General features: G+C 36.0%; 1 long non-coding RNA gene across 3 annotated transcripts in view; it reads right to left on the minus strand.

Annotated features, from left to right (window-relative positions):
• LOC131383410 (uncharacterized) overlaps positions 1 to 23,607 on the minus strand; it is a 110,786-nt gene extending 87,179 nt beyond the window's left edge. For 2 of the 3 annotated variants that reach the window (XR_009213410.1, XR_009213411.1), the window contains exons 1-2: positions 23,515 to 23,607; positions 22,563 to 22,736 (exon numbers count right to left, since the gene is read on the minus strand). This is a non-coding gene — a long non-coding RNA (uncharacterized LOC131383410). Of the gene's footprint in view, positions 1 to 3,250; positions 3,355 to 22,562; positions 22,737 to 23,514 lie in introns of all 3 variants that reach the window. The other variant, XR_009213412.1, reaches the window with a different exon arrangement.
• Positions 23,608 to 23,820: the final 213 nt, after the last annotated feature.

Genomic DNA, 23,820 nt, shown 5'->3' on the forward strand with positions numbered 1-23,820 from the left:
AAATTATTCTCCTCAGATACATCAGTCACTAAATTGTTTATTTCCTGCAGGTCATTAATGTAATACCACCTTATGGGTCAAGCCTTCTCCAGCCACACTATCTAAAAACTGCAATCTTCACCTCTCTGTTACTACTCCATTCCCATATTTAATTTTCTAACATCTAGAGCAATATAATTTACTCTATATTTTGCTAACCAAAATTCCTATTTGCCTTTCTCTTGCACTAAATTTTAAGCTCCATTAGGATATATAATTTCCCTTGTTAGTGTTCACTGGTAATCTTGAGCACTGAGCAAAGTGCAGTTCATATAACTGATGCTTGATAAATAATTATTTTTTGAAATAGTGATACATGAATGGAATGTTTATAATTACTAATATTTTAGCACATATTATATATGACTTTTTTATTCTAAGTGTATTGCAAGGTAAGTCATGGAATTCTCACAATGACCCTATAAGGTAGATATTATCGTCCCTATTTTATAAATAAGGAAACTTACATAGTAATAATTTCAGTAACTTTCTCAGGGTTAAAATAGCTAGTATGTAATGAAAGCTAATTTGTAATACAGGGTAGAAATAAAGGGGAGTCATTTTAAGATTGAACTTTTTAGGCATAAGAGAAAAAAGATAAATTCTAGGGACCAATGCTGTGATCTGAGAGACTTTGAGAGGTAGGTATAAGATATTGAGATGTTTTTAGGTTTGTTTTCTTTGATACATGATGTGGAAATAATGTTGCTGCCTCTATAAATATTACAGCCAAATTTACATAAATTTAAAGCTATTTGACTCATATTTATGACTTTGTTGAAAATTAGATTTAGCTTACAATTTATTTGGGTTATATGTAAATATAATCTTTACTAAATGTAAGGGGTCAGGCTGTAGAGAGGTGGGCCATTGCTCAAAACATTTCAATAAGGGTGCAGAGTAGGATGTATAACTTAAGAGCTTCATTAATTCATTTGAAGCTTGGATCTGTAAAATAAAATCTATGGTCAAACTTTATAATTTTATGAAAGAAAGATATATATGTCCATATTAGTATATTATAATTTATATTGTAATTTGTATTATAAAAATTATATTAGGTCTTGTCTCATGTTATTTAACATACTTTATGCATATGGCATTTTATATTAAGCACAAGTATAAATTTGCATTACTTCATAGTGTCACTGTCATGTTAAAATCCTAGAATTGCCTTTCCAAATCTATTTTGTGCCATGAAAATACAAAATAAACTATTGATCGTTCTTCTGCTGTAGAATATTCAGAAGATTTCATTTTAAATATGAAAAACACATGCATCAGTTGACATTTCTAATTAATTTTATCTTCAAATGTCAATAAACTAAATTAACAAAGAGTAGTATCATGACAAGTAAAGTTATAATCATTTAGCAATATTTTTAATTCTACATTTAGGATGGAAATATTAAAGATTTTTCAACAGATTCTTTTATCTTTTCTTGTAATTTCTCTTCCCTCGAACACAACCAAGACTAAAGCTTTAAAACTTTCATTTTACTTTGATTTCTAAGATTCAAACTTCATTTCTACAGAGATAGAAATTGCAAGTTTGGCTGGTAGCTAGTAACCAGGTGTTAGCTATTCACTTTTCTGTTTCTGCCAAAAAGCTAGAAGCAATAAAATGAAATGTCTGTTTTCAGGGGAGAACTTACAAATTCAATCACAGGGTAACACTATCAAATTGAAAATCTATTTTTAAAAAGTCAAATATCTATGGTAATATTTTGGTAATGTAACTTCCTGTTGTACACAAATCAGAAATTTTCAGACTTCCTATTCTGTTTGATGTTACATTAAAAGACATGGCTCAAATAAGGATATTTTTAAAAATTAAATATAAAAACTCAATTTTAAAAATTGGTTTATTTGGAAGAAATTTTGTGTAGCATATGAAAAGGTAATTGTTCTGTTAAACACTTAAAAGATTTTGTGGTTTAATATTTCAAATAGTCTTGTTTCATAATTCTCAAATATCAGTTACTCTTAGGGTATCACTATCAGAGGTCACAAGATGATCTGTAGACACAGTGGGATGTCTTGTAACAAATCAATTGCTAAAAACAGATAATTTAAATCACAGCATGTTGAATTATGATCTCTGTCCTTACAGGTTTTGAGTTACAAGTGCAAACAACAATTGATATCTTTTAATAACTCTTCATACAATAATGCCCTATTTTAAAATAACTGTATCTATGTGAGGCTAAGTAGCAGGATGAGTTATGCATAGTAATTATTTCAATACTATCTCATATTTGAATTTTTGGCTAATTTTTGGCTAGTTACCCATTGGATATATATGCAACCTAATTTATTGTTATCAATAATTATTCACAATAATTATATCAATTATTAGAGAAAAAATTAAGGTACTTTAATTTATAGGACTTGCCATTTGAACTCTACTTCCAAGTCATCATCAACTGCCAATGGTACTTGGTAATTAGAATGTAGTTGCTTTCTGTCCCATCAAACCAATCCCATCAAAACTAGATCTGACTATGTTAAATGGATTTTTTCATGAAGAAATAAAAATCAGAGTGATTTTCCTTTGACTCTATTTTGGGTCTGTGTACAACACCATCAATGATATCAGTCAATAAACAATGACTAAATCACAAAAATACCTGCTAAACAACTAAAGACTAAAACCAACTAAGGACTGAAATAGATTTCACTACAGTTGAAAATGATAGAAGCTAAGAAATTGCGTATCTTTCCAGAAAATAAAATACTAGAATGAAATCTAGAGTAAGTGTGAGCCTGGATCCATTATTAATACAGCCATCGAAGGGCTTCATTGGGCTCTGGTATTTTAGCTATTTCCTTTCTCTAGCTCATATAAATAATATTGTTTTCTTCTATGGCTTTAGTGAGAACACCAAGGTGTTACGATAGCATGCATGTGCATCTAGCATTGACTATTTCCTATTCTAGACCTAAATTTGTCACAGCCAGCTGGGTCATTTCATTTGAATATCCAAAGGCAATATTGAAAGTAACATACATAAAACTGCATTAGTTATATTATCTATTCTCACAAGTAGTTCTCCTTCTGAGTTATCTTTCCTGCTGTTGCTAATATTTTATTACTGTTGCATAATGTGGAAACATCTGAATAATATCTGCCTGTCCTCTCCCAAACTCCTTATAGAAACTTACAGTGACTCCTTATAGTCACAAATCTTATTCATTAGCTCATGCTTACATTATCTTAATGCAAATGACAACTTCTTTCAGAAGATATGGAATGCTGGAGAATGTAGCAAACTGAGTCATTAATCCTCAATTGCATCTGGAAATAAAATGGTTCTGGAAAACATTAACAGAAGCAAGGTGGCAGTTATTCAGGCAACCTATCTATTCCCCATTTTCATTCCCACCTTCTCCCTCAGCAGAAATACACTTATACACACATCACATGCACATAAACATCTACATACACACACATATCCACCCTCACATATGCACATAAACTCACAATCTGAAAGAGAACTATTCTAGAGATGTTTTATTTATATTCATAAATTTAACAAATATGAGTATCTCTCTTATGCCAGGCGTTGTCCTGACACAAGGAATATGAGCTTTTGATAAAACAACAGTGATTCTACCATCATGAAGCTTATTTCCTTCATGGTCTGCTAGGCAAAACAAAATTTAAAAGGCAAATAATAAATGATAGTTTTCAAGTTGTAACGTGTTCTTTGGATAAAGCACACATGGGAAGAGATAGATAATGATATAGAAGGAAGATGGTTTCTTTTACAATTTTTCAGAAGTGACAATTAAGATAAAACTTGAAAGGTAAAAAGAAATAATATAAGCAAAGACTGTGAAAGAATCATTCCATGCAAAACTGCAAATATGTCCAAAGCTCCTACCATAGGAATGAGCTTGTCATGTTCATAAATAAATAAATAAATAAGCTGAAATAAAACTAGGTGATATGGTTTGGATCTGTGTCCCTATCCAAGTCTCAAGTTCAATTGCAGTCCCCATGGTTGGAGGTAGGGCCTCATGGGAGGTGGTTGAATCATGGTGGAGGGTTCTCATGAATGGATTAACACCATCTCCTTGGTACTGCTCTTTTAATAGTAAGTGAGTTATCATAAGCTCTGGTTATTTGAAAGTGTATGGCACCTCCCCCCTCTCTCACAAAGCAGAAGCTACCATGCTTTCTGTACAGTCTGCAAAACCATGAGACAATTAAATCTATTTTCTTTATAAATTACTCGGTCTCAGGTATTTCTTTTTAGCAGTGCAAAAATGAACTAATACAAAATATTGGTACCAAGAAGCAGGGCATTGCTAGAAAGATACCTGAAAATGAGGAACAGCATTAGAATTGGGTAACTAGCAGAGTGTGGAATGATTTGGAGGGGTCAAAAAGACAGCAAGATGAGGAAAAGTTTGGAATTTCCTAGAGACTTGTTGGATTATTGTGACCAAATTCTGACAGTGATTTGAAAAGTGAAGTCCAGGCTGAGGAATTCTCAGGTGGCGATGAGAAACATATTGGGAACTGGAACAAAAGTCACTTCTGTTATGCATTAGCAAAGAGCTTGGTTGGATTGTGGTCCTGCCCTATGGATCTGTGAAACTTTGAACTTGAGAATGATGATTTAGGGTATCTGGCTGTATTAGTGTGTTTTCATGCTGCTAATAAAGACATACTCGAGACTGAGTAATTTATATTATAAAGAAAAGAGTTTAAATTGATTCACAGTTCCACATGGCTAGGGAGGTCTCAAAATCATGGCAGAAAGCGAATGAGAAGCAAAGTCACATCTCACATGGTGGCAGGTAAGAGAGCTTATGGTGGGAGCTCTCAATTACAAAACCGTCAGATCTCATGAGACTTATTCACTACCATGAGAACAGTATGGGGGAAACTGCCCCATTATTCAACTATCTCCACCTTGACACATGGAGATTATTACAATTCAAGGTGAGATCTGGGTGGGGACACAGAGCCAAACCATATCATTCCATTCCTGGCCCCTCTCAAATCTCATGTCCTCCATTTCAAAATCAATCATGTCCTTCCAATCATCCCCCAAAGTCTTAACTCATTCCAGCATCACACCAAAAGTCCAAGTCCAAAGTCTCATCTGAGACAAGGCAAGTCCCTTCCACCTATGAGTCTGTAAATGCAAAGGCAAGTTAGTTATTTCCTGGATACAGTGGGACTACAGGCATTGGGTAAATACATCCATTCCAAATGGGAGAAATTGGTCAAAATGAAGGGGCTGCAGGTCCCATGCAAGACTGAAATCCAGAGGGACAGCCAAATCTTAAAATTCTAAAATGATCTCCTTTGACTTCATGTCTCACATCCAGGTTATGCCAATGCAAGAGGTCGACTCTCATGGCCTTGGGCAGCTTCACCCCTGTGGTTTTGCAGGGTATAGCTCCCCTCCCAGCTGCTTTCACTGGCTAGCATTGAGTGTCTGTGGCTTTTCCAGGTGCACAGTGCAAGCTGTCAGTGGATCTACCATTCTGGTGTCTGGAGGATGGTGGACCCCTTCTCACAGCTCCACTAGGCAGTGCCCCAGTGGGGGTATTTTGTGGGGGCTTCAACCCCACATTTCCCTTCTGCATTGCCCTAGAAGAGGTTCTACCTGAGGGTTCCACCCATGAAGCAAATTTCTGCCTGGACATCCAGGCATTTCCATACATCTTCTGATATCCCAAACCTCAGTACTTGACTTCTGTGCATCTGCAGACTCAACACCATGTGTAAGCCTCCAAGGCTTTGGGCTTGCACCCTCTGAAGCCATGGCCTGAGCTACACATTATTCCCTTTTAGCCATGGTTGGGATGCAGAGCACCAAATCCTGAGATTGCACACAGCAAGGTGGCCCTGGGCCTCGCCCAGGAAACATTTTTTTACTACTAGGCCTCTAAGCCTGTGATGGAGAGCCTACCATGAAGACTTCTGACATGCCCTGGAGACAATTTCCCCACTGTCTAAGTGATTAATATTTGGCTCCTCATTGCTTATGCAAATTTCAGCCTGTTTGAATTTCTCCTCAGAAAATGGGTTTTTCTTTTCTACTGCATTGTCAGGCTGCAAATTTTCCAAAGTTTTATGCTTTGCTTCCCTTTTCAACATAAGTTCCAATTATAAACCATATCTTTGTGAATACATAAAACTTAATGTTTTTTAAGAGCACTCCAGTCACCTTTTGAATGCTTCAGTGCTTAGAAATTTCTTCTGCCAGATGCCCTAAATCATCTCCGTCAAGTTCCAAGTTCCACAGACGTGTAGTGCAGGGGTAAAATGCTGCCAGTCTCTTTGCTAAAGCATAGCAAGAGTTACCTTTAGTCCAGTTCCCAACAAGTTCCTCATCTCCATCTGAGGCCATCTCAGGCTGGATTTCATTGTCCATATCACTCTCAGCATTTTGGTCAAAGCCATTCAACAAGTGTCTAGGAAGTTCCAAACTTTCCCACATTTTCCTGTCTTCTGAGTCTTTCAAACTGTTGCAGCCTCTGCCTGTTACCCAGTTCCAAAGTCACTTGCACATTTTCAGGTATCTTTACAGCAGTGCCCCACTACCTGGTACCAATTTACTGTATTGGTCCATTCTCATGCTGCCAATAAAGATATCAAAAACTGGGTAATTTATAAAGAAAAGAAGTTTGATTGACTCACAGTTCTGCAGAGCTGGGGAGTCCTCAGGAAACTTACAATTATGGTGGAAGGGCAAGCAAACACATCCCTCTTCTCATGGTGGCAGGAAGGGGAAGTGCCGAAAAGAGGGAAAAGCCCCTTCTAAAACCATCAGATCTCATAGGAACTCACTCACTATCACAAGAATAGCAGGAGGGTAACTGTCCCCATGATTCAATTACCTCTTACTGGGTCGCTCCATGATACATGGGGATTATGGGAACTGCAATTCAAGATGAGATTTGGATAGGAAGACACAGCCAAACCATATCAAAGTCTCTAGGAAGTTCCAAACTTTCCCACATCTTTCCATCTTCTTCTGAGCTCTCCAAACTGTTCCAATCTCTGCCTGTTAGCCAGTTCCAAAGTCACTTCCACATTTTCAAGATCTTTACAGCAGTGCCCCACTACCCGGTACCAATTTACTGTATTAGTCTGTTCTCATTCTGCTATGAGGAAAATAGCCATGACTGAGTAATTTATAAAGGAAATATATTTAATTGATTCACAGTTCAGCATGGCTGAGGAGGCCTCAGGAAACTTACAATCCTGGCTAAAGGCACCTCTTCACAGGGTGACAGGAGAGAGTATGAGTGTCAAGTGAAGGGGAAAGCCCCTTATAAAACCATCAGATCTTGTGAGAACTCACTCAGTATAATGAGAACAGCATGGGGGGAACCATCCCCATGATTCAATTCTCTCCACTGGGTCCCACCCCTGACGTGGGGATTATTACAATTCGAGGTGAGATTTGGGTGTGGACAGAGATCCAAACCATATCACTGGGATTGTTTACAGGGGTGTATGTGTGTTTGTGTGTGTGTGTGTGAATGCCTAGGGGAAGACATTTGGTGTATGTATCCACATTAGTTTGCTAGGGTTGCAATAACAAATACCAGGAACTGTATCTGAACAAATATTTATTTTCTCAAAGCTCTGGAGGATAGATGTCTAAGTCAAAATGCTATCAGGGTTGATTTTAATTCTAAGGACATCCTCCTTGGCTTGTAGATGGCTGTTTTCTTCCTATGTTTTCACATGGTCTTCCTTGTGTGTGTGTCTGCATCCAACTCTCCTCTTATAATAACACCAACCATATCACATTAGGGCCTACCTATATGGCTCCACTTTACATTAGTTATCTCTTTAAGGTAATATACCTTTAATATACCTCATATATTCAAATACAGTCAAATTCTGAGGTGTTAGAGTTTGGGACATCAATGTATCCATTTTAGGGGGGCAAAATTTAGCCTAAACAGTACGTACTGGATATGTACACATTATGTAGATAAGTGTTTATGTGTGTGTGCTGTTTGTTTGTATGTGGAAGGAAATAGGTATATTTGGGTATGTGTATGTATGTATGATTAGGTACACGTATGTGTATGCTTGGGTGTAATTTGTACATGTATGCACATACAGCAACTTGGAATGGCAAAAGTTGGGATTGGAGGGACATGTAGAATTTCTGTGATATAACCCAGGAACCTATAGTTTTAAAGAGTTCTCAAATTGATTCTTATACACAATGGTTTGGGGCACACTAAGATTTAGAGAACAAGTAGAGGACTAAACCTTTGATGTAAGATAGGAGTTGTGGAACCTTTTTCCATTATAAGGGAGAGTAGGGGAAAATGCATAAAGGATGCATAGGCTTTTGTATTTGGCAGTAGTAAGAAGGTGCTTCATCTGCTGGCTTCCATTTTCAAAGTGAATTAGGCAATGATGTTATCAGACATGAGTGAAAAAAGAGGAGGAATATAGATAGGAAAATTTTTAGAATGGAGGATAAAATAGTAAGCAGATAGTATTTGAGGGAGTTGGAAAGCAAATATAACTGAAAAATATATGATAGTTGTTGTGAAATAACTGATGTCAATTTATACCATAAATTTATAAATGAAACCAATAGACATTTATGTCTTTTTCTCCAGCAAATTTCAGAAGAAGAGGCTATGAGTGTTAGAATTCAAAAAGCTTCGGGTCTTGCAGGGTGAATAAAAAGAAAGGAAAGATAAAGATGGTGGTGAGGATATCTACAAAAAAAGTAATAATAATAATGGGCTGGGGAATTTCTACCAGAAAAAATGACATTGAAGCCAAGCTGATTTGGGGGTTAATTTTGCAGTCTCTCTCTTCACAGCTGTGGTACCTTGCTGCCATGATTTTCTGAAATGGTGTTAGCTGACATGATTATCTGGTCATGTGTCTCTAGGTTTTTCCCAGACTTCCCAAGAATTATTGGTCTTTGTAGCACTATGAACTACTCCCAGACTTCACAGTGTTTCCTTTTGGAATATGTTATGTACTGTATGGCACTGCATTTTTTTTCAATGTAGTACACACACACACACACACACACACACACACACACACACACACACTAATACTCGTAACTGTAGATGGCAATGTGACTAAAAGAAAATGTATACATATAAAGGGAAGTTGAATAGAAGCTAGCAAAAAAATAATCACATGGACTTAACATTAGGTTTATTACTATGATCTTGGCACTGTAAAAAAGCCCTATAAATTTTGAAGTAATATTTTTATCCTTATGTTTTTCAGAAAGGCCATGAATAATTAGAGTTGAATCAATTTGTCCAAGGTTACATCCCTAGCAAATGACAGCTGAAATTTAGATCTAGTCTATCTACTTTAAATATCTAGATTTTAAAAGATCATCATATTCTACTATTTCCTGGTACCATTCACATACACCCTAAAACAATATAAATATAACTTCCATATTTATATAGTGCTGTTCCACAATTTCTCATATTATGCTCTGTACACATAAATTTAATGTGTTTCACTCCCAGAAATAAATCATTCCTTCAAGAAATGTTCATAAAAAGTTAATATTTTCCCAGCTTGCTTCCTCCGAGTACAAGAATCAGATAAGCTTTTCCTTGTTCATATATTGGCTTAGAATAATTCCTTTTTGGGGATTTTGATTGAGAAATTTATTATTAAAAAGGAGATTACTCCACCATGACTGATAATATCCTATGGAATGGAAATTACATATAATTTATGATATAGGTAATTATTTTATTGTTTGCATATGATACTCAGTGGGACTCGTGCATGTTTTAATTCTTTCTATGCAAACAATTTGTTGAGGATCCTCATCTTGATCTGTGTACTTATCTAATCTAGAATTCTCCAATTTCTTATTTTCTATGTGTCTATACTTAATTTTCTTTGTAGTCATTTTATTATATTATAATTCGCAGTACATTCTCAGAAAAATTTCTGCTTACTTTTCCTTAGGGAAAGCAAATCCGAATCATTTTCTGTTTATAATGTATACAAATCCAGTCTTAAATAATCATATTTGAAGATTTGGCAGTTTGCTTCCTTTTTATACAGCAGTCAAATTACTGACCTTTTGCCAGTAATTTGTTAGCTACAGAATTATTTCCCCCTACTTATTTTTAAAAGTTGGCTCTATATTTGTTATTTTGAAAAAATAAATAAAAATAATTGCCACTCTGGCTGAATTAAAATGGCACAATGCTCTACCTTTCATTCTCCTCTTCCTCACCCCACTTTCCCCTGCTCCTCCTTCACCTCCTTCTTCTGTACCATGTTATATGCACTCTCTGATGGCTTAAAAATTATTTGGTGTAGTGCTTCAATCAGGATCCCATCTGAGAAGCAGAATCACAGCAACATTAGGGATATATGTAACATACAGCAAATAATTGCCTTATATAACTGTGGGGTTGACTAAGCAATTCCAGTCTTCAGCTTAGGCAGTCAGGAGGGAAGGTGAGCAGGCTAGACCCCCACATGTTCTGAAAGTTGACCATGGGCAACAGTCAGAAGAGAAGATTCAGGGCTGGGGCCCAGGGGGTGAGGCAATTACAATGCCAGGGGCTATTCAGAGTCTTTCCCCCAGGCAAGGCCTAAGACCTTTTGAATTGAACTTCCAACTGCTTAGGTCAGTTCCCTCTTCCCCCTGCCTCCAGCATAATCCTCCTTTTGACTAACTTGAAATCACTAATTAGGGACTATACAAACATCTGTAAAATTGCTTCACAACAGCACCTAGATTTGTGTTTGATGAATAATTGGGAGAAGGAGTGTGTGTGCTACAAAATGGCCACTACTCTTTCTTGTCCTTCATCTCTCCTTAAAGAATGTCTCTTATAGGCCACGCGGTAATCCCAGCACTTTTAGAGGCCGAGGCAGGCGGATCAACGAGGTCAGGAGATCGAGACCAACTTGGCTAACACAGTGAAACCCCATGTCTACTAAAAAGACAAAAAATTAGCCGGGCGTGGTGGCTGGCACCTGTAGTCCCAGCTACTCGGGAGGCTGAGGCAGAAGAATGGCGTGAACCCGGGAGGCGGAACTTGCAGTGAGCCAAGATGGTTCCACTGCACTCCAGCCTGGGCCACAGAGTGAGACTCCATCTCAAAAAAAAAAAAGAATTTCTCTTATAGCCCATCCTAACAGGAATCATACTTGAAAGAACATTCTGGGGACTATAGTTCAGCCTAGGCAAGATGCCATATTAAAAAACTATCACAGCTGGAATATATCAACTTAGCTAGGCTGAGCTATAGAATAGTCCCCAAATTCAGTTTTTTTTTTCTTTAAAGAAGATATTGATTTGGAATAGTACAATGGTTCAAAGATATATAAGTAGCTTCTATTAATATTTACTTAGGAAGTAATAAATAAGCATTGGCAGACACTGTGAGTTGAACATAGACTGTCTCTTCTCTCTCACGACTGCGTTGCTCCTCCCATCCTACACTGTTTTGCATGTAACTACTGCCAAAAGACCTGGTTTTACTTAGCCAGTGAGAAGTAAGAAAAATTATTTTAGAACGTTCCTAGGAATATCGTTGCTTCACCTGTTTCATTTAACCCTGGCTTTTCTGTTTATTCTTCTCTTAAACACAAGCATAAAAGCATAAGTTGGAAGAGCTTGCATGTTTTCATCATGAAAAGTTAATAATCAGAGATTTAAGTTCCAGCATGCTGAGGTATGGAACCTCCTTCTATCTGAAAATAGCAAACCATATCTAAAATTAGTATAGTCAGGATTCCTACTATTGCTGATGAACACCTATTTATCTGTATCGCATACATAATTTTAGCTATAAATCTTCCCCTTGAAAACATTTAAGAGAATTATCCTCACCAATGTGCACATAAACATATGTGCAAAGTTGCTTATTGAAAAATTAATAGTTTATAATAGCAAACATGGAAACCAGGCTACCTATCTTTATATATTAAAAATGGATAAATTAAGTTATATTTAAAATATAGAATCATGTAACCATAGGTGAATAAAGGTTAAGTAATGTATACTATGGTAATAACTTGTGAATAGGTGAGCCAGGATGCAACAATGAAATTCTCCTTAATTGATTATCTATTTGTTTAATTTCTGTGTTGTCTATCTTTGTCCGAAGGCAAAATGCATGAGCTATTAGAAAAAAATTGAAATACTCTATTCAAATAATTGTTTTCCTGTGTTAAATTTCAAAGTCATCTACCTTTGTGATTCATGGTCTTAGCATCGACAATAACCTGGTTTTATATTCACAAAAATAGAAATATTTTACAATAAATTACTAAGTATAAAAACAGATGATAAAACTATGATTTATACACTTATTTTACCGTAACAATAGATTCATACAATGTACATATGTATTATTTATAAATATATTCACTTTATGCATACATGAGGTATGTATTGTTTATCTCTATATTCTATTTTTTAAAAATAAGTATATATAAAGTTAAAATTCTGTTGAATTTTCTTTTGAAATTTAATATGTTAAAGTCATGTTTTATGTTTATACTTGCATAAAACTTTTGCACGAAGGAATGTATTCAAATAATATTTTTTAAAAACTAAGAGGAATGAATAGTTCTCATAGACTGAGTTAATGTTAACCAATACAGTTTCTGAGAAAATATTTTAGAAATAAACCTTAAAAAAACTATAGTCTTAAGTTTACAAACTAATCAGAGATAATTACTAAAAGTAATCTTGAATACTTAACATGAAGTTTTTTATCTTTTTGGAAGCCTACTTAAAACTCACTCTATGATAATGAGTTATACAATAAGTACGCAATTTATTGTAATTGGTATTTTAGATTTTTCAAAATGTCTGGCATTTGTTTCTAAATGAATGATATCTAACTACTGTTTTACATTCTCTAAAGAACTTGGATTAATAACTCTTTTACTAAAAGTTTCTCCATACGAACTTTGTCAGTGAAACTATCATTTTTCTGTTTCTTCATAAGAAAGCCCACTTGCTCCAACCGTTTATTCTATACTATTGTTTTCCTAACTTCAGTTTTCTCGGTGGATATTTTAACCCTAATTTGCTAAGGTATCTCTGAATAGATGACATACATGACTGAATCCAGCACTTCTACAAAGTCTGTCTTCTGTATTTCTGTAATATCTTAGCATAATACTTTAGTACTTACATGTTTACAGGTCTTCTTCCCTCCATTACAATAAGAAACCAAAGAGCAAACACTGCACTCTAATCAACACTATAGGAGAAACTCCTGGTACATAGCAGGACTTTATAAATATTCAACAAATTATTTCTAAAATAAATGACGTATTTTAAGAAAATACTTTATTTTATATGTTATTTTTCATTAGATTGGAAAGTACAATTTCTTTCAGCAAGAAAATGTGTGGCACATACCAACATTATTTATGTTTACCCCACCTTTATTTCTGACCAGAATACCTTCAGCCACTTCTTTCCTACCAAAGTTCATGCGTTATCATGTAGGCATTCTTTCACTGTCATGCACCGTTGCCAAATTACCGCTTCTCAACTATATACATTATTTTGAAAAATGTCTTTCTTTTAATCATTACTCTCAATTCATAACATTGCAATGATATCTATTAAATCATAATCGCGTCTCTATGTCAGAATTTCCAGAATACTTTGTTATTTTAATTAGGAGCAGTATTATACAAATCATCGTAGGCAAACAAACGAAACACGATTGCTCTTCTGTGTCAACATCCCCATGATATCACTTCTGAGAAACATTTTCTTATACATGCTTGCTTACTTACCTTCCCAATTATCTGTTTCACTTGTAATAGAGCATTGGCCTCTCTCTTGTTCAAATACAAATTTGATTTAATTGATGATTTTAATAAATTACATGTATGGTTTGGTTTGATTTGGTTTTCTTATGAGGTGAGATATTTTTGCTAAAGAAGCAATAAAATTTTTCTCTTGGATATCAATATATTATGTAGTTGTTCAATTCCTTTATCATCCATTTTGCCCAAGGGCAAAATGCTTCAACTATTAGAAAAAAATTGAAATATTATCCCCAGTTAATTATTTTCTTCCCTTAAATTTCAAAGTTATCCAAGATATATTCCACATAAAACTCATGAGAATTTTCATCAGATGTTTGATGATTCCTTTGGTAAGATAATGTTTTACATAAATCACTTTTATCTGGTATAGTGTGAATCTTCAAATTCTATTGTGATTTCTTTTTTATTGAAATGGTAATGGTATTCCTTTTATTTGATTATCCTATTGATTCTTTGTATAATTAAAAAAATTAATAGAATGCAAACAGAATCAAGTGCAAACATGAAAAACCATGGTTTTCTATTGATATTCTAATCTTAGCTAGTTTTAGACCTTGAGCTCACCAGTTAAAGGGAATGTTGTGTCACTTGAGCATAGATTCTGCAATGTCACTGAAAGAATATAAAATGAGCATTCCTCAAATCCTTTTCCTAAAAATACCTTCAGTAATTTGCCAACATAGAAGTTATGAGGATTGTTGGATACAGGGTGTGATCTGACACTTATAATCTAACATGTTATCATGATCCTTCAGTTAGAGTAATTTCATAAAGAACCAGTGATCAATGAAATCTTGATTCAAGTTGATCTCACAGTCATAGAATAGCATAAGGGTCATAGATAAACCCTTAGGTTATTCCTCGTACTTGACAACAAAATTAGGATGGTTACACCAAACAGCTGGCAGTACACTTACAAGTTTCCCTAATTTGTAGTGTAAGAACTTTTTTGGTAGCAAAGAACAAGTGGCAGTTCTTGAGAATTTCTCCTGTTGCTCTGTCAGCTATGACCGTATATCAGAAGTCATGCTATATATCCTTGGTAAAATATTAGAGATGATCAACACCCTCAAATACATAAAGGAGATAGGGTTTATTGTCCTACTGTATCTGCTTTTATCTTATGTTTGTGATTCCTGAGGGGAAAAGATGGAGTATAGTAGATTATTCTGCATTATCTTAAATTTGACCAAGTGGCAGAATCAATTCCATTTGTTTTGCCAATGTGGCATCTTTATTGGAACAGATTCATACAGTCTCTGGAGACTGTTATGCAGCTTTTCATCTAGAGAATGCATTTTTTTCAAACCCCATTAGTAAATAGGATCAAAATCAATTTGCTTTTATGAGAGAAGAACAGCTATGCTTTATCACTTTCTTGCCTAAGCTATATCAATGTTCGTCCAGGTCACTGTCAACCTTGATCATCTTGACACAAAGAGCATCTTGCTAATACCATATACCCTGTCACACAGACAGTGCTACACAGATATAATGGTGGGATGGCCTATGAAAGGCCTAACTAAGTTTCCAGCTTTGGGATCAATTCATGTGGGATTGAGCCATTATCCCCTAGGAGGCATATATGCTTTGGTCAGATGCTAATATAGGTTACTTTGTCTCTAATATCTGGAATATCCATGTCTGGAAACAAAGGGTCAGCCCCTGTCACTCACTCTCAGTAGCCTACTTGCTAATTGTATGCTTCTTGTTCTATATATATATATATATGGAGAGAGAGAGAAAGAGAGCTGTCACCAGGCTGGAGTGCAGTGGCACAATCTTGGCTCACTGCAACCTCTGCCTCCTGGGTTCAAGCCATTCTTCTGCCTCAGCCTCCTAAGTAACTGGGATTACAGGCATGCCCCACCAATATTAGGTCCCCTTAGAGATCCAATATTAGGTCTTCTTAGAGATTTTTCTTCTTGAGTTTGGGGCTGGAGGGTTCACATTGTCAAGTAAAACAAGAAGTGTTACAATGAACAGGAATCTGTGACTGTCATTCAGCCACTTTGGCTTGTTATTCTTGTGGATCAACAGGCATGGAAAGGAGTTAGTATACTATCAGTGACAACAGACACTGATTACCATCAGAGGCTGGGGATGCTGATACAAATGAGTTAGGGAGGAGTATGCCTAAAACCTGTGACATTCACTGTGGCAAATCTTTTTGTTGTTGTTGTTTTTGAGATGGTGTCTCACTCTGTTGCCCAGGCTGGAGTGCAGTGGTGGGATCTCTGCTCACTGCAACCTCCACCTCCCAGGTTCAAGCAATTCTCCTGCTTCAGCCTCCCGAGTAGCTGGGACTACAGGCACATGCCACCACCCTTGGCTAATTTTTGCATTTTTAGTAGAGATGGGGTTTCACCATGTTGGCCAGGATGGTCTCGATCTCTTGACCTCATGATCCACCCATCTCGGCCTCCCAAAGTGCTGGGATTACAGGCATGAGCCACCATGTCTAGCCCCAAATCTTCTTTTTTCAATACTGGTAGTGACTGTGAATGGGCAATTGCACCGAATTTAAACTAACCAAAACAATTAAGGGAAAAAGGCCTGGTTTGCCCCTACCAGGCAAGCAACCTGGACCAACTGAAGTGCTGAATGAGGGTAAAGGAGTTCTAGAACAGATGGTTGAGGAGAAAAATGATGGAATAGCTATTAAGGAACATGGATGTGAGACATGATGTCAAACGAAATCATTTTGGAACTTCAAGGTTTAATATCTGCCCTACTGGATTTCAGACTTGCATGGGTACTCTAGCCCCTTTGTTTTGGGCAATTTCTCACATTTGGAGTGGGTGTATTTGCCCAATGCCTGTACCCTCATTTTATCTAGGAAGTATATAACTAACTTGCTTTTACTTTTGCAGGCTCATAGCCTGAAGGGACTTGCCTTGTCTCAGATGAGACCTTGGACTTGGACATTTGGGTTAATGCTGGAATGAGTTGAAACTTTGGGGGACTGTTGGAAAGGCATACTTGTGTTTTAAAATATAAGAACATGAAATTTGGGAGGGGTCAGAGGCAGAATAATATGGTTTGGCTGTGTCACCACCTAAATCTCACCCTGAATTATAGTTCCCATAATCACACATGTGGTGGGAGGGACCCAGTGGGAGGTAATTGAATCATGTAGGCGGTTTATCCCATGCTACTCTCATGATAGTAAGTTCTCACGAAAGCTGATGGTTTTATAAGAGGTTTTCCCCCTTGCTCAGCTCTCATTTTTCTCCCTCCTGCTGCCATGTGAAGAAGGACGTGTTTGCTTCCCCTTCTGCCATAATTGTAAGTTTCCTAAGGCCTCCCCGGCCATGCTGAACTGTGAGTCAATTAAACCTTGTTCGTTTATAAATTACCCAGTCTAGTGTATGACTGTATTATTAGCAGTATGAGAACAAACTAATAAAATTGGCTACAGCAGTGGGAACTATAACTTATGGAAAGAGACTCTGAGATTAAATGTATTTGCATTTAGGGTTTCAGAAAAGTGGTGTAGACTGGGTTTTCACAAAAGCAGAGGCCCATGTTGTAGAACTGGATATTGGAAGAGGGTAAGAATAATTTGGTCTTGTCAGTGTAGACTACATCACTTACTCTTAGATACCACTTCAAGTTCTCTTGCACTGGGACACAGCATATTGTGTCATCCTTGCTACCATAGAGAATGGGCTCCCGTGTGCACAACCATCACATTTTGTCTCTTGCCCGTGCTCTATACCATTCAGCTGCAATGCTAGGTTTTGTCTTCGGCACAGAGTCCTAAGATGCCATCAAATTTGCATTGTGCTCATGTGTGTGCAACCAGAAGTGCAGGTTAATACCTTATAGGGAAAAGCCTTTGATCAATGTAATACTGGAAGCAAGTGATAAATTATTTCTTCTTTCTTCATGTGGAGGAATTTCCAGAAATTAATATAGTTTCCCAGATAAGATTTCTGAGAAGCCGAGTAGTAAATTATACAAGATAAAAAATGGTAGCTAATTCAATATGCACCTCCAAAATTTTTCTCCTTTCTCAGTCTCATTACCTTTTTAAACCAATACTGCATTCTTGGGTTTGCACCTCTTCATCAAATATTAACATATGATATTTTTCTCATATTATATTTCCTAGGACACCCATGCCAAGACAAATGTAAATAAGTGGACCAGTTCTCTTATTGAGTAAATATCTATCTTACATACATTTTTAGACACACTTTGGATACCCTTACTCTCTGCCTCCGTTTCCTCTTTCTAAGTTACTTAATGTAACTACAACCCTAGCTATCTTATTTGTAAAAATTCCATCTATTCTCTAAGGCTCTAAAAGATTCCTGTTCTAATTGCTTGTATTACTATTTTATAAGGTTTTTCAAGGTGTATTTTTTAAATTTTATAAATTGTGTTAATACTCTACCTTTCTATCTATATTTTAAGTTTATTCATGCCAAAGATTGTGTCTATTTCATCTTTCTAGTACTCATCACACCTATTACAGTCTTTTAAAAATGTAGTATAAATGTTTACTTTGATGGTAATTTATGTTTTCTTCTCTGTGGTAGTTTTTTTTTCCCTCTCTCTACACCTTCTTATAATAAGCAGCCAGGACTCTGATTCTCTCATACCTCACAAGTGTTAATGTTTCAAGGTTTAAAGCTTTTGTACAAACTACCTTTGTACATTTTTCTTCTTAAATTCTCATTTTCTGGGATATTAGTCACAAAAAAAATGAGGCTTTTTTTTGGAACACCTTTTTTTATTATACTTTAAGTTTTAGGGTACATGTGCACAACGTGCAGGTTAGTTACATATGTATACATGTGCTATGTTGGTGTGCTGCACCCAGTAACTCGTCATTTAACATTAGGTACACCTTTTAGAATAGCAGCTGACAGGATGGTTTTCTGCCTTAAATGTTTTTTCTCGAAAGATTATTGAGATCAGATGGTTTTGCTGCTATAATTGACTCATGCCCTGCTGGGTATTTGCATCCTCAGAGGGCAGTAAGGTCTCAGAGAGGGAATGGTTACATAATGCATCCAGGAATACTGGACATTAAGCTTCAGGGATAATGTAATCCATCAAAAATTTTGTGCTTTAATTGCCTCACCGAAGCAGTACCTTCTGAATTATTACACAGGCCTCGGGGGGGCAAAGGAGATCGAATAATGAGTAATATTAAGTTTTCCAGCAAGCATACAAAACTGCAGTTCAAAGTGAAGTTTTATTAGATTAAATAAAAAATTATAATTTAAAATTTCTTTTATCCCCTAGCTTGTGGACTAGGATTCATGGCCATCAGACTCAAAATAAGCAATGAATTGAATTGGTCATACATCACAGATATCTGAGTAAATAGTCATTCTCCTGCCTTTTTTTTTTTTTTTTTTCCTCCCTGTGGGCTATCCTCTTTAGCAGCATTAGCTAAGTATTTGTTTGCTCCTAGGCTCCGGATAACATGAAGTCTTTTCAGTCATACCCTTTAAACATCAAGATCTTCTTTCTGCCTTGAAATGTGCATTTACTTTTACCCTTGAGTTTTCTGTTATCTTCGTATCTGGCTGGGTCATGTAAGTCTATTTGTCATAGCTATAAATCAAACCTTGATTAGTTAAGACCATTTTCCAGCCTCCACATTCCCTATGAATAGGACCTTAAAAGCCAGTCAAAAGTAATCATGTAGTTTTTTTTTTAATTATTTTTCCTTTTCCAATCACTTCTCTTTATTGGTTATTTAACTTTCTAGTCTCTTATTTTTCAGTACCAGTATAATTACTTCTTAAAGCATATAAAACCAGATGGCTAATGTGGACACAGAGAATGCTTTTAACTTACCAGCATTTACGAGGTTTCATTCAAGATAATACAAAAAACTATTTTAGTTGATACATTTTATTTTAATTCATTGTTTTGAAATAGGTATTTTTGTTTTGTTTTGTTTTTCTCCTTTTGAGACAGAATGCATTATTAGTCTCCAGGATTTGCTCTAAGTATTTATTATTTAAATTTTGAAATTGAAGGAATCAAAAAGTAAAGTGTCTTTTTTTGAGATTGAAAATTGGAAATCAATATGATTTTAAGCTTTCATTATTTATATGGAAACACTGTATTGCCAAAATACTGACAGATCCATTTCTATCAGGAATTTTGATTCTTATTAAAATTATAAACTATTAGTTTGATATTTCTTCTGTTTTTTTTTTTTTTAAATCTGTGTTCATATATGTTAAATATATTTTAAAGTTTTTGAGAACTCAGGCTATGAAGGTGGTGTCAGGTCTCAGGAGGTATGCAAGTTTATGTGTCATCGTTGGGAAAGACGAAAACTAGCATTATGCAAGTAATTTGTATCATTTATCTCTTTCTGCATGACATATTACCCTAACATTTTGCAGCTTAAAGTAAAAGACATTTATAATATCATAGTTTCTGTGCATCAGGAACCTTAGCTGACTGAATATCTGTGTCTCAAGTTCTCATACAGGGTTGTGGTTAAGCCTGCAGCCAGGGCTACAGTCTCTCCTGAACACTTGGCTAGGACAGGATCCATCTCCAGGACTTACTTATATGATTTTTTAATATTGAGTTCTTGTGAACTGTTAGACAGGGCCTTTTTTTCTCTCTGGCTATTGGATAAAGGCCTCTTACAGTCCTTGGCACAAGGGCCTGTCTATAGGACAGCTCAGAATATGGCAGTTGGCTTCCCCTGAAGAAAGTGTGTGTGAGAAATAAAAAAGGCACTAAGAAGTATAGTCTCTGTGTAACCTAATCTCATTAGGAGCATCCCAAACTTCTGGCACATTCCATTCATTAGAAGTGAGTTAATAAATCCAGCCCATACTCAAGGAGAAAGGATTACGAGGCAAGGATCATTGAAGGTAGTCATAGAGGTGCCTACACATAACTATTGGTCAGCTCTTGTGAATATAATGCAACACCACAAATAATAAAATAAAATTAAAGCAAGAAAGGTGCATATTTTAAAATATAATATGATATTATTTAACCTCCAGACACAGCACTTTCTCAACTACAAATTCTTGCTATCTTGTGAGAACAAATTCTTGCTATCTGGAGTTAGGAAAACATAAGTGAAAAGAATATAAGTGCTCAAAATATTTGACATTTACAAAAGTTGTGAAGTGAAATGTGTGGATTGTGAAGTCATGGTTCAATTTGACTACGCCATCTTTAAAGGAAGAGCAAAAACCTACCTCTGACATATTTGTATATCTGGTATTCTATGATATGTTCCCATACAGACTCAATGGCAAAATAATGGCCTTATCTGCATTGTTATTTTTAGGTTTAAAAATTGTTTATCCTTTGCTAATTAACCATTGAAACACAGCTCCTGGAGACTATAAATAATTATAAACATTTTTAACAAATGCCATCGCAAATTTCACATAAGAGATGTTGCCAAACTTTGCTGAGTGATTTACCAAAGGGTTGCCCAATGGAGTTTCTTAGCATGGATCTTCTAATACTTCAATTTATCTCAATGCAACTCTTCATGTAAAAGAATTATTATAAGCTTTTTTTCCATATAATAAAATGAAGTCACATTTAGGTTTTTCTGATTTTCCTATAGTTAAATTGTTATTTATTCTGTGGAAAATTTGGGGCTATAGCCTGATTATGAATGACGATTTGAACATAAAACTGGCTAAATAAATATTTTTTCTGAACCATTAGACAGCTTCCAACTATTTAAATGAATGTTGATGCATTTAGAATCAGGAGAACAAATATTTTTTAAAAGTATTATTATACTCATTATGTTATAAGAGCATACACTCAAATCTAGGAAATAATACCATAGCCAAATTATCTCTGCCCTAAAATGTTTGGTCTCTGTCTCTTACATGATTTTGTTAATTGGTATTTGCTCTGTGCCCAGAATCTCCAAGTTCTGTTATTTTCTGTGCAAATGAGCTGTGGTGAATTAGGTGGTTTTCGTCTTTGGTAGCCCTTTATCTGTCTGCATTCACAGAGACATGAGTAGTCTCTTAAAAGATGTTTGAATATCTTTACTAAGGCCAAAGTAAATGTCGTTTTACATTTATTTATCAATATTAACTGAATAGAATTTTAACAAATATTGACAACACTGGGGATTTTTTGGTATCTGAATGCAATTATTTTGGCATAGGCATTTTTTTCTTTGGTTTAAATACTATAAATTTGTTTAGAACTAGCATAAAATCATAATAGAAAATATAATGAGATTTTACTATAAAATCGTCATCTATAATACGTTTGTTGTCAGGAAACGATTTTCAGTAATGTTCATATTGCTTAACCTGGGAGCATATCTTTTTTATCACATATATTCTACCCTTTCATCTGGGGAGGAAGACATCTTGAAGACCCTGCACCTTGTCCTTAGGCTAACTTAAGGGTATGGCATAAACACTAAATTATTTGCTTCCTACACTCATTGCCCAGCCATTCATCTTTTCTTCTCCCCTACTGACCTTCAGGACCATCAATGCTTCAAGATGTTATATGAGTTATGAGTTTCTAATTTATGTTCAGTGAACTCAATATATTCTAAGAGGAGTAATCAATGTGACTCATTCTTTGTAAAATTTCAAAACAGCATAAGAAAACCAATTCAAGAACAAACAAAATATTGCCAATGTTCTCTGAAATATGAAAAACTTGGGGATGACTAAGCTTTCTTTCTGTACATGTCATATTTGCGCTTTTATTGACTTACCTATCAATACCCATGGCAGCTGGACGTCACTCAGTTTAGATTAAAAGATAAAATTGGTGGCCGTGCGTGGTGGCTGACTCCTATAATCCCAGCACTTTGGAAGGCCTAGGCGGGTGGATCTCGAGGTCAGGAGATGGAGACCATCCTGGCTAACACGGTGAAACCCCGTATCTACTAAAAATACAAAAAAAAAAAAAAAAAAGTTAGCTGGGCGTAGTGGCGGGCGCCTGTAGTCCCAGCTACTCAGGAGGCTGAGGCAGGAGAATGGCGGCGTGAACCCGGGAGGCGGAGCTTGCAGTGAGCCGAGATCGCGCCACTGCACTCCAGCCTGGGCGACAGAGCGAGACTTTGTCTCAAGAAAAAAAAAAAAAAAAGACACGGTTGTTGAGAGAAAAAAAAAACCATCTACCGCACAGGCACCTTTGAAGAAGCTGGGGTTTCCGTTATGAATCCAAACCAACAAATCTAGCCTTCAGAATTCTCTGGCAGTTTGTTTTCAGTGTTTATGAAAACTCTGGATAACCTGAAGTCTTTTCAGTCATACCCTTTAAACACCAAGATCTTTTTTCTCCCTTAAAATGTGCATTTACTTTTACCCTTGAGTTTTCTATTATCTTCGTATCTGGCTGGGTCATGTAAGTCTATTTGTCATAGCTATAAATCAAATCTTGGTTAGTTAAGACCATTTTCCAGCCTCCACATTCTCTATGAATAGGACCTTAAAAGCCAGCCTTCAGAATTCTCTGGCAGTTTGTTTTCGGTGTTTACGTATATTCTGATGAAATAATTTCTGCCAGCCTTCCTCCCCACAGCACAGACAAAGCTTTCAGACTTTACTTACTCCTATTCTTAGATAATCTTAAGAAATATTCTTTGGTCTTCTGTCAGGATAAAATGTCAAAAACATCTCTACATTAACTTTTAATAGGTGCTGCTTCGTGAGAATACTTACATTTCACGATATATCAGGAGTTGGGCGAGTGGGCTAAAGCATGTGCGTTACGAGGCAAAATGGCGAGTTTGACTGGTATATGCCCTTCCACTAGGAACACTCACTGGCAAGGGAAAATCACCTCAAATGAGCATGCGCAAAACTTCAGTAAACACAGTACACATGCAGCCCCTCCCAAGTGCTGGAGGCCACTGAGCTTGCGGACAGCCTGACAACCCACTCTTGCTCACTAAAGTTTGCCTTGGTCTCTCACTCTGCCTTATGCCCCTTGAACAAATTCTTTCCTTTGAGGAGGCAGGAATTAAG

Source organism: Hylobates moloch, unplaced genomic scaffold (assembly GCF_009828535.3).
Source record: "Hylobates moloch isolate HMO894 unplaced genomic scaffold, HMol_V3 SCAFFOLD_4, whole genome shotgun sequence".
Lineage (NCBI taxonomy): Eukaryota > Metazoa > Chordata > Mammalia > Primates > Hylobatidae > Hylobates > Hylobates moloch.